This window comes from Cheilinus undulatus, linkage group 23 (genome assembly GCF_018320785.1).
Source record: "Cheilinus undulatus linkage group 23, ASM1832078v1, whole genome shotgun sequence".
NCBI classification, from domain to species: domain Eukaryota; kingdom Metazoa; phylum Chordata; class Actinopteri; order Labriformes; family Labridae; genus Cheilinus; species Cheilinus undulatus.
In genome coordinates, this window is record NC_054887.1 from 4,588,320 (window position 1) to 4,600,122 (window position 11,803).

Sequence of the window (11,803 nt, forward strand, 5' to 3'; positions counted from 1 at the left end):
ATGGCAAAAAAATGGTGGGAAAGGTGGTGAAATTGGAGTTTAAAGGTAGCAGAAAGGGTTAGAAGTGCCAAAAATTGGACAGAAGTGGCAAAAAATAACCAACAAATGGGTTAAAGTGGCAAAAATGGGCAGATTAAGTGGTAAAAGGGGATTAAAAAGTGGCTAAAATGGCGTCAAAGTGGAAATAAAAGGTAGATATTTGGTGAAATGGGATGAAAATTGATATTAACTGGCAAAAAGGGTTAGCTGAGGCAGAAATAGTCAGAAATACAAGGTTCAGTCCTGGGCCCACTTTTATTCAGTCTTTACGCACTTCCCTTGGTTCCATAATCCAAAAACAAGTCTACTACCACTCATACTGTATGCTGATGATACTCAACTATATGTCTCATAGTCCCCTGATAGTCTTATTCCCATGATGCAATTGCATTGATGAAATAAACCACGGGATGCCCCCTAACTTCATTCAACTTGACAAAGACAAAACAGAAATCCTGATTGTAGGTTCAAAAAACAGAGACAAGAATTCCCATCCATTTCATTTTCACTTCTTTTTAAGCCCAGTGAGCATGTCAGAAATCTCGGTGTTATCACTGACACAAATCTAAACTTTCAGGATCATCTTACCACTGTTACCAAACAGGCTTTTACCACCTAAAAACATTTCCAAACTCGAGTCATTCATTTGAATTGAATTGCTCCAGAGCAGGACCATTCTGGGCGTGGCTTGGCGTAGCCTAGAAAGGCCAAACTGGTGATTTAAAAGTAAATCGGCATGGCTTGATTTGGATCGGCATGGCTAAAAGTCATAGTGGAAAAGGCCCATAATTTCACATCTACTCTTCAATGTCTCATTTCACTGTAAAAACTCAGAGAAAGCTCAGTAGAGAAGTCTGCACCTTGTGCCATTAAAAATGTACCTTTTTTATGTGGCCTTATTTCTTTTTCCATCCATGACAAAATCTTTTTTCTGTGGTTAAGTTTTTAATCTTTGATTTACTGTATGTATAAAAGCAAACAGGAAGTCAGCTACTCTTAGTTCAGTCAGTCATTTCCGGTTTATAATTACAGGTGGATGCTGGGGTGGAGGTGGGTTGACACGAGAGCACAGTGCTGATCCAGGGCAGCAGGCAACTGAGAGCAGAGGAAGAGACCGGAAATCTTGCAGCTCTTGCATTTCTCATTTCTTTGCAGATTTATCACACTTACGTAAGTGTTTTGGATCATCAAACGAATTTTAATATCTCATAAAGACAACCCAAGTAGCCCCAGACCATCACACTGCCACCACCATGTTTGACTGTTGGCATGATGTTCTTTTTATCAAATGCTGTGTTATTTTTACTCCAGATATAACGGGCCGCACACCTTCCAGAAAGTTCAGCTTTTGTCTGGTCAGTCCACCGAATATTTCTCCGACAGTCATGGGGATCATCAGGATGTTTCTTGGCAAATGTGAGACAAGCCTTTGTGTTCTTTCTTGTCAGCAGTGGTTTTGGCCTTGGAACTCTGCCATGATGCCGTTGTTGCCCAGTGTCTTTCTTATGGTTGAGTCATGAACTCTGACCTTAACTGAGGCCAGTGAGGCCTGCAGGTCTTTGGATGTCATTCTGGGTTCTTTTGTGACCTCCTGGATGTGTCGCTGTTGCACTCTCAGAGTGATTTTGGTTGGCCGACCACTCCTGGGAAGGTTCATCACTGTTCCCAGTTTTCTCCATTTGTGGATAATGGCTCTGACCGTGGTTCTCTGGAGTCCCAAAGCCTTGGAAATGTCTTTGTAACCTTTTCCAGACTGATAGATTTCAATCACTTTGTTTCTCATCTGTTCTTGAATTTCTTTGGATGGTGGCATGATGCGTTTCTTTCTGAGATCTTGTAGCCGACTTCACTTTGTCTGACAGCTTCTATTTAAGGGATTTCTACATTCAACAAATCTGGCGGTAATCAGGCCTGGGTGTGGCCAATGAAACTGAACTCAACTTTCCAAGAACTGTGGTTAATCACAGTTAACTCATGATTTAACAAGGGAGGGATTTACTTTTTCACACAGGGCCAGATAGGTTTGGATTTTTTCCCTTGATAAATAAAATCATCATTAAGAAACTGCATTTTGAATTTACTTGGGTTGTCTTTGTGAGATATTAAAAATTAGTTTGATGATCCAAAACATTTAAGTGTGATACAAAAACTTTTGTACATACAGTGTATTGTTTCAAGAAAGGCGTTATTTCTACTGTCAGTTGGTTTCATCACCAGCTTTTTCAAAATTTCTGACAGGCACCTTTTTCATCAAAAGTTCATTTATTAAAGTTGAAAACTGATGTACTTTATGTCATAGAAAGGCCTTAAAATTAATGACATTATCTCAAAGAGTGAAAATCACGCCTTTTTTCTTAAAAAACACTGATTAATTGCATGCTTTTGTGATATTTCCAGTGCTTAAATGACAGCTCATTAGCTTCTCTTTATTACATAATAACACCTCACTTACCTGCTATGACATTTCATTCTCTCCTGCACTATTATGAAACACCTGGCCTCTTCTTTCCAGTAAGTTCTCCTCTTTCTCATTATCACCCAGGCTCTCTGCTACAAACATGCATTATCGGCTCCAGCCCTTTTTCCTGAATACCTTTTCCCTGACACGTTGTTGAAGTCATCTGAGAGGCCCGCTGGCCTGACCAACGCCCCTCACTCACAGGGTCATTCCAGGTCTTGCCTTCACACACAATGGCTATTTTTACACATCAGTCAGCGCCTGGGAAGACTCACATGAGGAATGTGTTTCCCGCTCAAACTCTGCAAACAAAGCCCGTGTGTTAGCTGGTTCATGAGAGCAGGGCTTTAATGTTAGCATCACAGGTAGCAGCAGTTGTGTGGTGGTTGTTGTCCGTGCGCTCGGCGTGGGACAGCTCTGTCCTCGACGGCCTTACGTCACCACTCAGGAATGTTTCTTGGGGAGTAAAAGCTGTTTTCACATGGATGGGCTGGTAAAAGGTTACTTCAGGTTACTTCATCCAAGAGCAGGGGTGTCAACGTCAATCACAGAGGGGGGGCCGGATTCTGAATTAAGGTCTAACCTGAGGGCCTAACAGGGTCCACATTTAACCAAACCATCAACCTCATTTTCACCAGTAATACATTATGGGGAAGAAGCACTGATGATAAAAGATTTCAAGATCTAAAAAGTCAAAATGATAAGTTGAAAGGCTCAAAATCTAAGACAAAAAGTCAAACTTACTATTGCAAAAGGTCAAAACACAAATTAGATGTTAAGATAAAAGTCACAACCATGTTTTTAGGGCCAAAATATGACTAGAGATATGAAATTGTTACTCTAAAAGGTCAAAATATGAGATAAAAAGTCAATTAGAAATAGAAATAGCCAAAATAGTAGACAAAAGTAAAAATAATACATTAATAAAGTCAAAATATGAGATAAGAAATCAAAACAAAAAAATAGAAAAAGCCTAAATATTAGCTAAAAAGTCAAATAATAAATGTGAAAGGTCAAAATATAAGATAAACGTCCAAATAATAGATAGAAGTCAGAATTGTGCTATGCAAAATCGAAAATATGAAATGAAAACAAATGAATTTCCCACATTTCTTTTTATCTAATTATTTGTACTCTTTATGTTTTTACAGCTTTATGACTTCAGGATATTCTGTATCATCATGGTTAAGTTTACATTTTTATACTGGAGGAAATCTGCAGACCTTATATTTTAGGGCCAGTTATAATAAGAGTAGGATATGATCTTACAGGCCGGATTTGGTCCCTTCAGTTTGACACCCTTGTCCAAGAGTATTCACATGTTTATGACAAGAAAAAAAAAATGATACTTTAGATTTTTTTAGAGAGAGATTCTGCTAAAAGCAACCTCTTCATATTTAACCACCAAATCTGTAGTTAATCATCTTAAACAACCCAGATTCATCCAATCCACTTTATTTATAAAGCAAATCAGAAATCACATTTCTCAAAGGGCTGCACAGCGACTGAAACATAAACAAAGGCACAAATTGGGCATAGAATTAGTGTAAACATGCAAGGGAAGCCTGGTTTAATCCAATATAAGGTGCACTGCAGAGGTCAGATTGTGTAAAATAAAAGCATAAATCACTCCCTCAAAGTTGTTAAAAGATAAAACCAATGTAACCCGAATAAAAGCTTCAAACTTGATTTAATGACAGAATCAATCTGTTGATCCATTTTTTACCCCTGTCCATTTTCATACCAAGATTTGACACCGTAGGTCAAACATAACCCTCTCGGGCACTGATAATCAACTGGCGGCCTGAGGGCCACATCAGGCCCCCCTAAGCTTCCCATGTGGCCTCCAGAAGATCATTTCATTCAGAGAAGAGGAAAAGAAGATGTTGTAGTTTTTAACAGTATCTTTTGGCTGTCTGCAGCTGTTAAATCCACCCAAAAAGTTAACATTGAAATAGTGTTAGAATGACTTAACATTTGATCTGCTCTTACAAAAATTCACTCGTCAGCCATTATTAGTCAATAAGGGTTAAGATATGATATAAGATATAAGCGAGAAGAGGGAAGCGGGGCAAGCGAGCCGGGCTGCAGGCTAAGCTAATAGTAGCCCCCCACAAACCTGCTGACCGAGCATCTTTCTCACAAATGCACGCTTCCTCATCAACAACATAAGGCTGCAGATTTCTAACCACCACTTGGACGACTGTGTCTTGATGACAGCAGAGACCTGGTTGCACGAAAACATTTCAACCTAGCCGTGGAGCTAGTAGGCCACACCATATACAGAGCCGACCGGAGACCCGACTCCGATATGACTAGAGGGGGTTGTTGGCGCTACCTTCGTCGTCTCCACAAGTGGGCCTCCAGGATCCTAATGGACCCCTTGCACCCTGGACACCAGCATTACCCACACAAACTTGCTGTTCCCGTGCATCTTTCTTACCGGTGACAACGTGGGGATTTCTAACCACTGGTTGAACGACTGTTTGCTGCTACAAATGAGACCGCCAAACAAAATGACATTATATTTTTACAGTGCAACAACAGTAAACTATCTAAACATTTTATCCAAAACAAACCCTGATTGTGGTTATTTTAGGCCTCTCTCATTCTTACACATAATAGTCAATTATTGCTGTGCCCCAGTTCCCTAATGCCTTCCTAATCTGTGTGTAAAGTGGGCTCTAAACACGCTCGTATCTGAGGGTTCAGCTGCAGACAAAGAGGCTTCAGCAGCATGATCCCTGTGTGTTTGCTCAGCTCTCTGACCTGTATTTACTGTCAGCTTATTGTTCAACATGAAATTCCTAATCCTCTTCTTGTTGTTTAGAGTGCTGTGTGTGTTTTGGTGCGCCCCCCCCCACACACCCACCACCACCCCTTTGCCCACCCTTAATCCTGTGTTGTATCTTACAGTTGTCTATGCAGTCATTAAGCCCTTTGTCTTCCCTCCACGGTCAGTGCCCTTTGAATACATTAGTGTGCACGTAAAACAACAGTCACAAAGCACAATGTGTGACTTGGGTCAGACGATGAGATGGGGTACTCTCTCAGCGGGGCGTGTGTTAAATTAAAAAAATCAATTCACTTATTTAAAATGAAGTGTTAGTGATTAACTGAGGCGTAAAACTTACAATAGACACTACAGGGAGGCTATAGAAGCTGTCAGCAGTGTTTTACAAATGCATGCAGTTTGAGACTTAATCAGAAAGAAATTAGGCAAGACAGAAAGTTTTTAAGGAAGTCTTAACATCTTTAATGAGAGGGAATAACACATTTATGGATTGGCAACGCCTTATTGGAGGAAACTGAAAAATAAGTTGTTCACTAATTAATTTTGATGATGTGTTTCTGCAGGGAAACTTCAAAAAGGAAAGCATCCGAAGCACAATGAAACTGACTGAAAACTGATTTAAAGCTCCTGTGTGGAGCTCCTGTGTGTGAAACGGACTGAAACTACTATCAGTGTTTCTAAAAACCTACAAAGGCAAGCAGGAGCATCAGCAGGAAGGCTGTTTATTCCTTTATTGCAGGGGTCATCAAGTACTTCTGCACAAGGGCCAGATTTAGTCTTGACAGGGATTCTTGGGGTTGGACTTTCCTGTAAACAGAAATCAAAAATAAATATTTTGGCCTTATTAACATATTCTTGTATTTGTATTTCCTGTCAAATCCCAAAGAATTGACCCCTGAAAACCCAGAGAATGGACCCTCCCCAATTCTGATTTAGCACAATATCAACTGATTTCTAACACTTTTTAACCGCTTTTCACTGCTTCATTTGGCCATTACTGCAGTCTTTTTTTTCCACTCAACCAATTTTGATCATTTTTGCCACTAATCACCCATTTTATCCACTTTTCTGCCAATTATTGCCCCTGTGTGCCACTTTTTAACCCCCTTTCACTACTTTGCCAGGCTATTTTTGTTATAATTTTGCCACTTTAACTCATTTTTTAAACTTTTTTCCCCTTTTTGCTCCTCTAACCCAATTTTCCCCATTCTTTGATCCCTTTCTACCAATTTTCTTTCATGTTTTATCTCCTTTGTACCACTACTTATGCCACTTTTCATCTATTTTGCCACTTTTCAACCCCTTTTATTACTGTTTTTTTTTTTGCACCATTTTTGCCCCTTTAACCCATTTTTGATACTTCTCGTCCTCTTTTCCCTCTTTTACCAATTTTTTTGCCACATTTTTACCCCTTTTCACCACTTTATCTGGCCATTTTTGCAACATTTCCACCAGTCTTTACCTATGCTTTAAAGTACACAGTACTGTGCAGAAGTTTTAGGCATGTTGAGTGCTAACGGTTCTTCACAGGTCCTGATGTTCCACAACCCACAACAGAGAGGAGGGAGGGCAGCCAGAGTCAGTGTCGACACATTTGACATGTACGTGTGTCGCTCAGCAGCCAAGGGCGAGCTTAAAAGCATTTCTTTTTTGCGGGCCGTTGCACCCCAGTAATATGCAACCACCAACAGTTTTCAGGTGCTTAGAACGACAACCAGGGGGTTGTGGCAACCCTCCTACCCGCCCTAACAGTACCCTAGGCTATGTTTAAGCGCCAGATCTACCCATAACTCCCCCCTAAAGCTGTGGTTTTTGTTTTGTTTTCATCAGATTATTTTCCCATGCCCTTGTTAATGTACAAAGACATCCAGAGCATGACCTGGGTTGTGTCAATCCTCCTTCCTGCCCGATCGGGCCCTCAGGTGGGTGTACTCACCATTACACGCCTTACTTCAGCCTCAAATTTTGGTCCAAACATGCCTAAAACTTCTACACAGTACTGTGTGTCTTCTAAATATTTACTAATCAAGCTGACAAGTGAATTTTTGTGAAACAGAACAAATGTTAAGTCGTTTAACTATTTCAGTATTAATGGTTTTAGGGGTTGATTTAACAGCTGCAGCTAAAAGATACCCATAAAACCACATCTTCTTTTCCTCCTTTTCTGAATTTAATGATCTTCAGGGGGCCAGATTGGAAGCTTTGGGGGGCCTGATGTGGCCCACGGGCCGCCAGTTGATGATCAGTGCTACATGGGTATTTTAAATGAGTGTGTCAGAGAAGCCAGTTAGCAGCACCTGCCAATGCAGCCTTTGTTTACATTTTCCACAACAGACTCAAAATGATTGACTGTTAAAGGACAGCGAGTTGTTTTTTTAACTCGACAGAGAACACCTTTAACATGTGCACAAGGCAAAACAGCATAAATGTACTGTTTAAGCCACAGGGGGCGCCAAAAATCAACCCACCCAAAAGTTACACACAGGAGCTTTAATTTTAGTACAAATTCATGTATTTAATACCTGGTTGTTAACTGATACTTCCAATTACAACTGCAATTCCAAAAAAGTTGGGACACTGTGTAAAATGCAAATAAAAACAGAAGTCAGTAACCTATATTTTATTCATAGTAGGACATAAACAACATGTCAGATGTTGAAACTGAGACATTTTAGCATCTCATGAAAAATATCACCTCATTGAATTTAATGGCAGCAACATATCACATCAGCATGGCCTCACAATAGAAGAGTCAGACAAGAATGGGACAACATTCCTCTCCCAAAACGCCATCAACTGGTCTCCTTAGTTCCCAGATGTTTACAGCGCCCCAACTATTTTGGAATAGGGGTTGCATGCAAATACTCATCCTCACATATACACAGAATAATATTTTTAGATTAATGTTGACATTTCAGTGTGAAAACTCTACGTATTGCACCTTTAAACACCATGTAACAGCTCAGCTTGACATTTTGGAGTGAACTGTTTCATCTTTTCATTGAGGGTTGAGATGACTGATTCCTTTCTCAGGCTTGCGGTCTAAATGTGAGCCAGGCGCTTGGAGACCGCTTAGCTAAGTACATCTCCAAAACCTGAAGAGTGCTGAGAGGATAAGCAGCACTTTACCATATATGACAGTTTTTGTTTGAGCAGGAAGTCTGTGGTGAGAGGAAGCTGTGATAGAGCGAACAGGATGATAAGTATTGGAGAGGAAGTTGTTGGTTCACAGGTGCAGTGTGGGGGTTTCCACATCCTTTTGGCCTTTAGGAAGCACACCGAGAAAAGAGACGCTACACAGACAGAAGACGTCAATCATGATTCACTGACGTGCCACAGAATGATTACGAGAAAAAGAGCTTCAGATAAAAATGTGGTGAGGCGGAAAAAAAGAGAGCATAAAGGCGGGAAAGAGTTTGCATCAGTCAAGCAGGTATTCAGAGCTGTCAGCTAACTGCTGATTGAACATAAATATGAACGCACTTTCGCTGATATACCTCTAAACTTGATCACCTCCCAGCAGCTCATCCATCATGGTGTCATAAGCACGTATGCACACGTACCTGCAAACAGAAAGGCAGCAGATAGAGATCTGATCCATAACAGGGAGTGCATGTCAGTAGTGAAGGATTGCTGCAGGCTTCAAACAGATAGACAGTGTATATTTTGAAATGAATAGGTCAGCATGCACTGATGATTCATAGATAGGTTGGCGGAGTCAGTAACTTTACTCATGGTGCAAAAGTGTCTAACGCTCAACGGCATTCTAGGAAAACTCTGCACATGAAGGGATGATTGTCAACTATTAATCTGGGTCACGAGATATGCAAATGACAAAAGCCTTGCCCCTGAAAAAGTTGGAACACCATCAGGTAGTTGAAGATCTCCATTTAAAGGCGTTATTGACGGAGTTTCCTCCAGTGTTGAAGTTCATGGTTGAAGCAGAAAGTTCAGGGTGTAAACGTGGTTGACAGCCCCAGAATGTTTAAAAGGAGTGAAGGACAGACCCCTGCAAGGCTCTCGGTGTTGGAGGTTTGGGCATACTGGGTAGGAATATATCCTGTTTGTTAATTTCCTTTATCATAGCGGGGTGCATTAGAAAGTCATTCCAGCTGTTGTCATGGTAATTTAGGACGCTTTCTGACAGTTTACAAAAGAAAAAACTCCCCCAAAGTTGTATATTCTGCTCACCTTTCTGCTCTGACTTTGGAAGTGTCAGGAGTCGTACAACCAGAATATCAAACATGTCCGAAATCCATCCAACCAGTCAGGAGCAGCTCATCGGGCCATGTTCGGCCGTCGTATGCCCCTGTACACAGTACAACAAACGATGCCCAATCCGACTGGAAGTCAGCCTGACTTCAGAATGAGTCATGCAATCTAAATTCGTGGCTGAATTGGAAGAAAACCGCACAGTGTACACCTGGCTTAGGGAAAACCCAAAGAGGGTTAGGGTTTGGCAACCAAACCCTACAGCACTGGTCATCAACTGGCAGCTGGGGGCCCATATCAGGCCCCTCTATGCTTTCTGTCCGGCCCCCAGAAGATCTAACTTGACACGCCAGATGGATGTGTTTCACACATCAAGTGCTAAAGATTAGGGTTAGAATAAGGGGGATGTAATTAGAAATAACACATGCACCAAATTAAGGAAAACCCAAACAGGGTTAGGATAGGCACCCACTCCCAAAAGGTTAGGGTAAGGGGGATAAAATTAAAAGTAACACAACACAAACTAAGGAAAAACTCAACAAAGGTTGGTACCTCACCTCCCACCCCAGGGTCACCCCACCACAGAGGTCTGCAGCCAGATGTCTCTAGACTTCTGCTGTGTTTGACATCATCCTTAGCAAACTAAACTGGTTGCATGTCATGAAAAAATGTTACAGCTCCATACATCCTGTCTGTGCTCTACACTTTAGTTTTTGCAAAAATGCAGTATGCACTATTCCTCCATCCACCAGCATCCAGTGACAAAACTTTGGAGGATGTGCAGAGCGCCTAGTCCAGTCAAGTCTGATCCAGGTGAATGCTGCAAAATGCATGAGTGCATGAGGAAATCAGACTCCAAACACATAATTTGAGCAAGTTAGTGCAAATGTAATAAATTCAGTATGCTTTCACCTGGACTAAAATGTGAGCATGCATTTAAAAAGTCCAGTTCTGTCAGACTAGTGCAATAATTCTTCCACTTCTTACAAAGCTGCATAAACTGCAGACACTTGATAAGGATCTCTGGAATATGTTCTGCAGAATTACCTTTCAAGAGGGTCTTCTAGTGAGCAGCAGAACTTTAATGCATAACAAAATATTCATTGCAAACTTTTCAAGAGAAGGGAATGCAATGGAGTCAGTGCAAATCATTGAATCATTACCAACTGGGTTACAAATTTGGAAGAGGGAGTGACTATCTATTTAGGTCATTTCCCACAATGCAACTTCTTATCTCAGAATAAAGTAATCTGTGGGCTGGGAACCAGATTTGGTCGATTGTGCTCACTTAATGTTGAAGGGGGATGCAGAGGATTGAAAGAGGCAGTGAACCTAAAAAATGGAGTCAAACACAGAGCAAGGATTCCATATGTAAGAGGGAGGAGTTTCCATGGGAGTGTTCGCCCAGCTGTGGAGGCCACAGGTGGGGCTGAAGAGGGAGGGAGGAGGAGTAAGCTGTGCTCTGGTTTCACATGTGTGTGCGTGAAAGAGGAAGTGTGTGTGCCTCTTTGGAAAATGGGGAGAAATGGGGGATGCAGGGAGGGGGAGGCCGCTCGCTGGCAGCTGGATATTGTCAGAGGTTCACCGGGGGAGCTAACGTGTCAGGGTGAACGGGTTTACGCCGAAATGTGCCTAAGGAGACCCTGACTCAGAGTGTTTGTTTTGAGGGGTCCTGGCCTGGGGGGGTGGCGGTGTCACATACAGACTGGGGTCCCAGATTTATTTTTCTTTGAGCAGTGGTGGCCTGCGTGTGCGCATGTCGGCTTCGTGCATTTATCTGAAAATGTTAAGAGCATCTTGTTCGTTCTAAAAGCAGCCGAGGATTTTCGCGGGAAAACATGGAGGTCTTGAAAAATTGTTTTTGCAGAGAGTGTTTGTGGGCGTGGGAAGAAGGAGGAGGAGGAGGAGGATGGGGATTCAAGGCGGGACAGGCTGGGTGTAAATTGATCCTTTGTTTTTGTCCTTGCATATGTGGAGCTTCTTGTCCCACTGAGGTGACCTTGAGACGAGGTCAATGCCAAACGCATTTATAACAACAAAATAAACAAAAAATGAAATATTAATGTAAAAGAAAGTGCTATGAAAACATATTTGCCCCCTTCCTTTCAGAGTGGGAAATATGAATCCCTCACCAGCTAAATACAGGTTCCATTGAGCTGTATGTTTGGAATTTCGGGGGAAATTTCCTTAAAAAATGTTCTTGAATTTCCATGAAGATTTTAAGAACTTTGTTTGGATGTTTGAGGGAATTTGTTTGGACATTTTCCATAACTTTTCATTGGAATTTTGGGGAATTTATT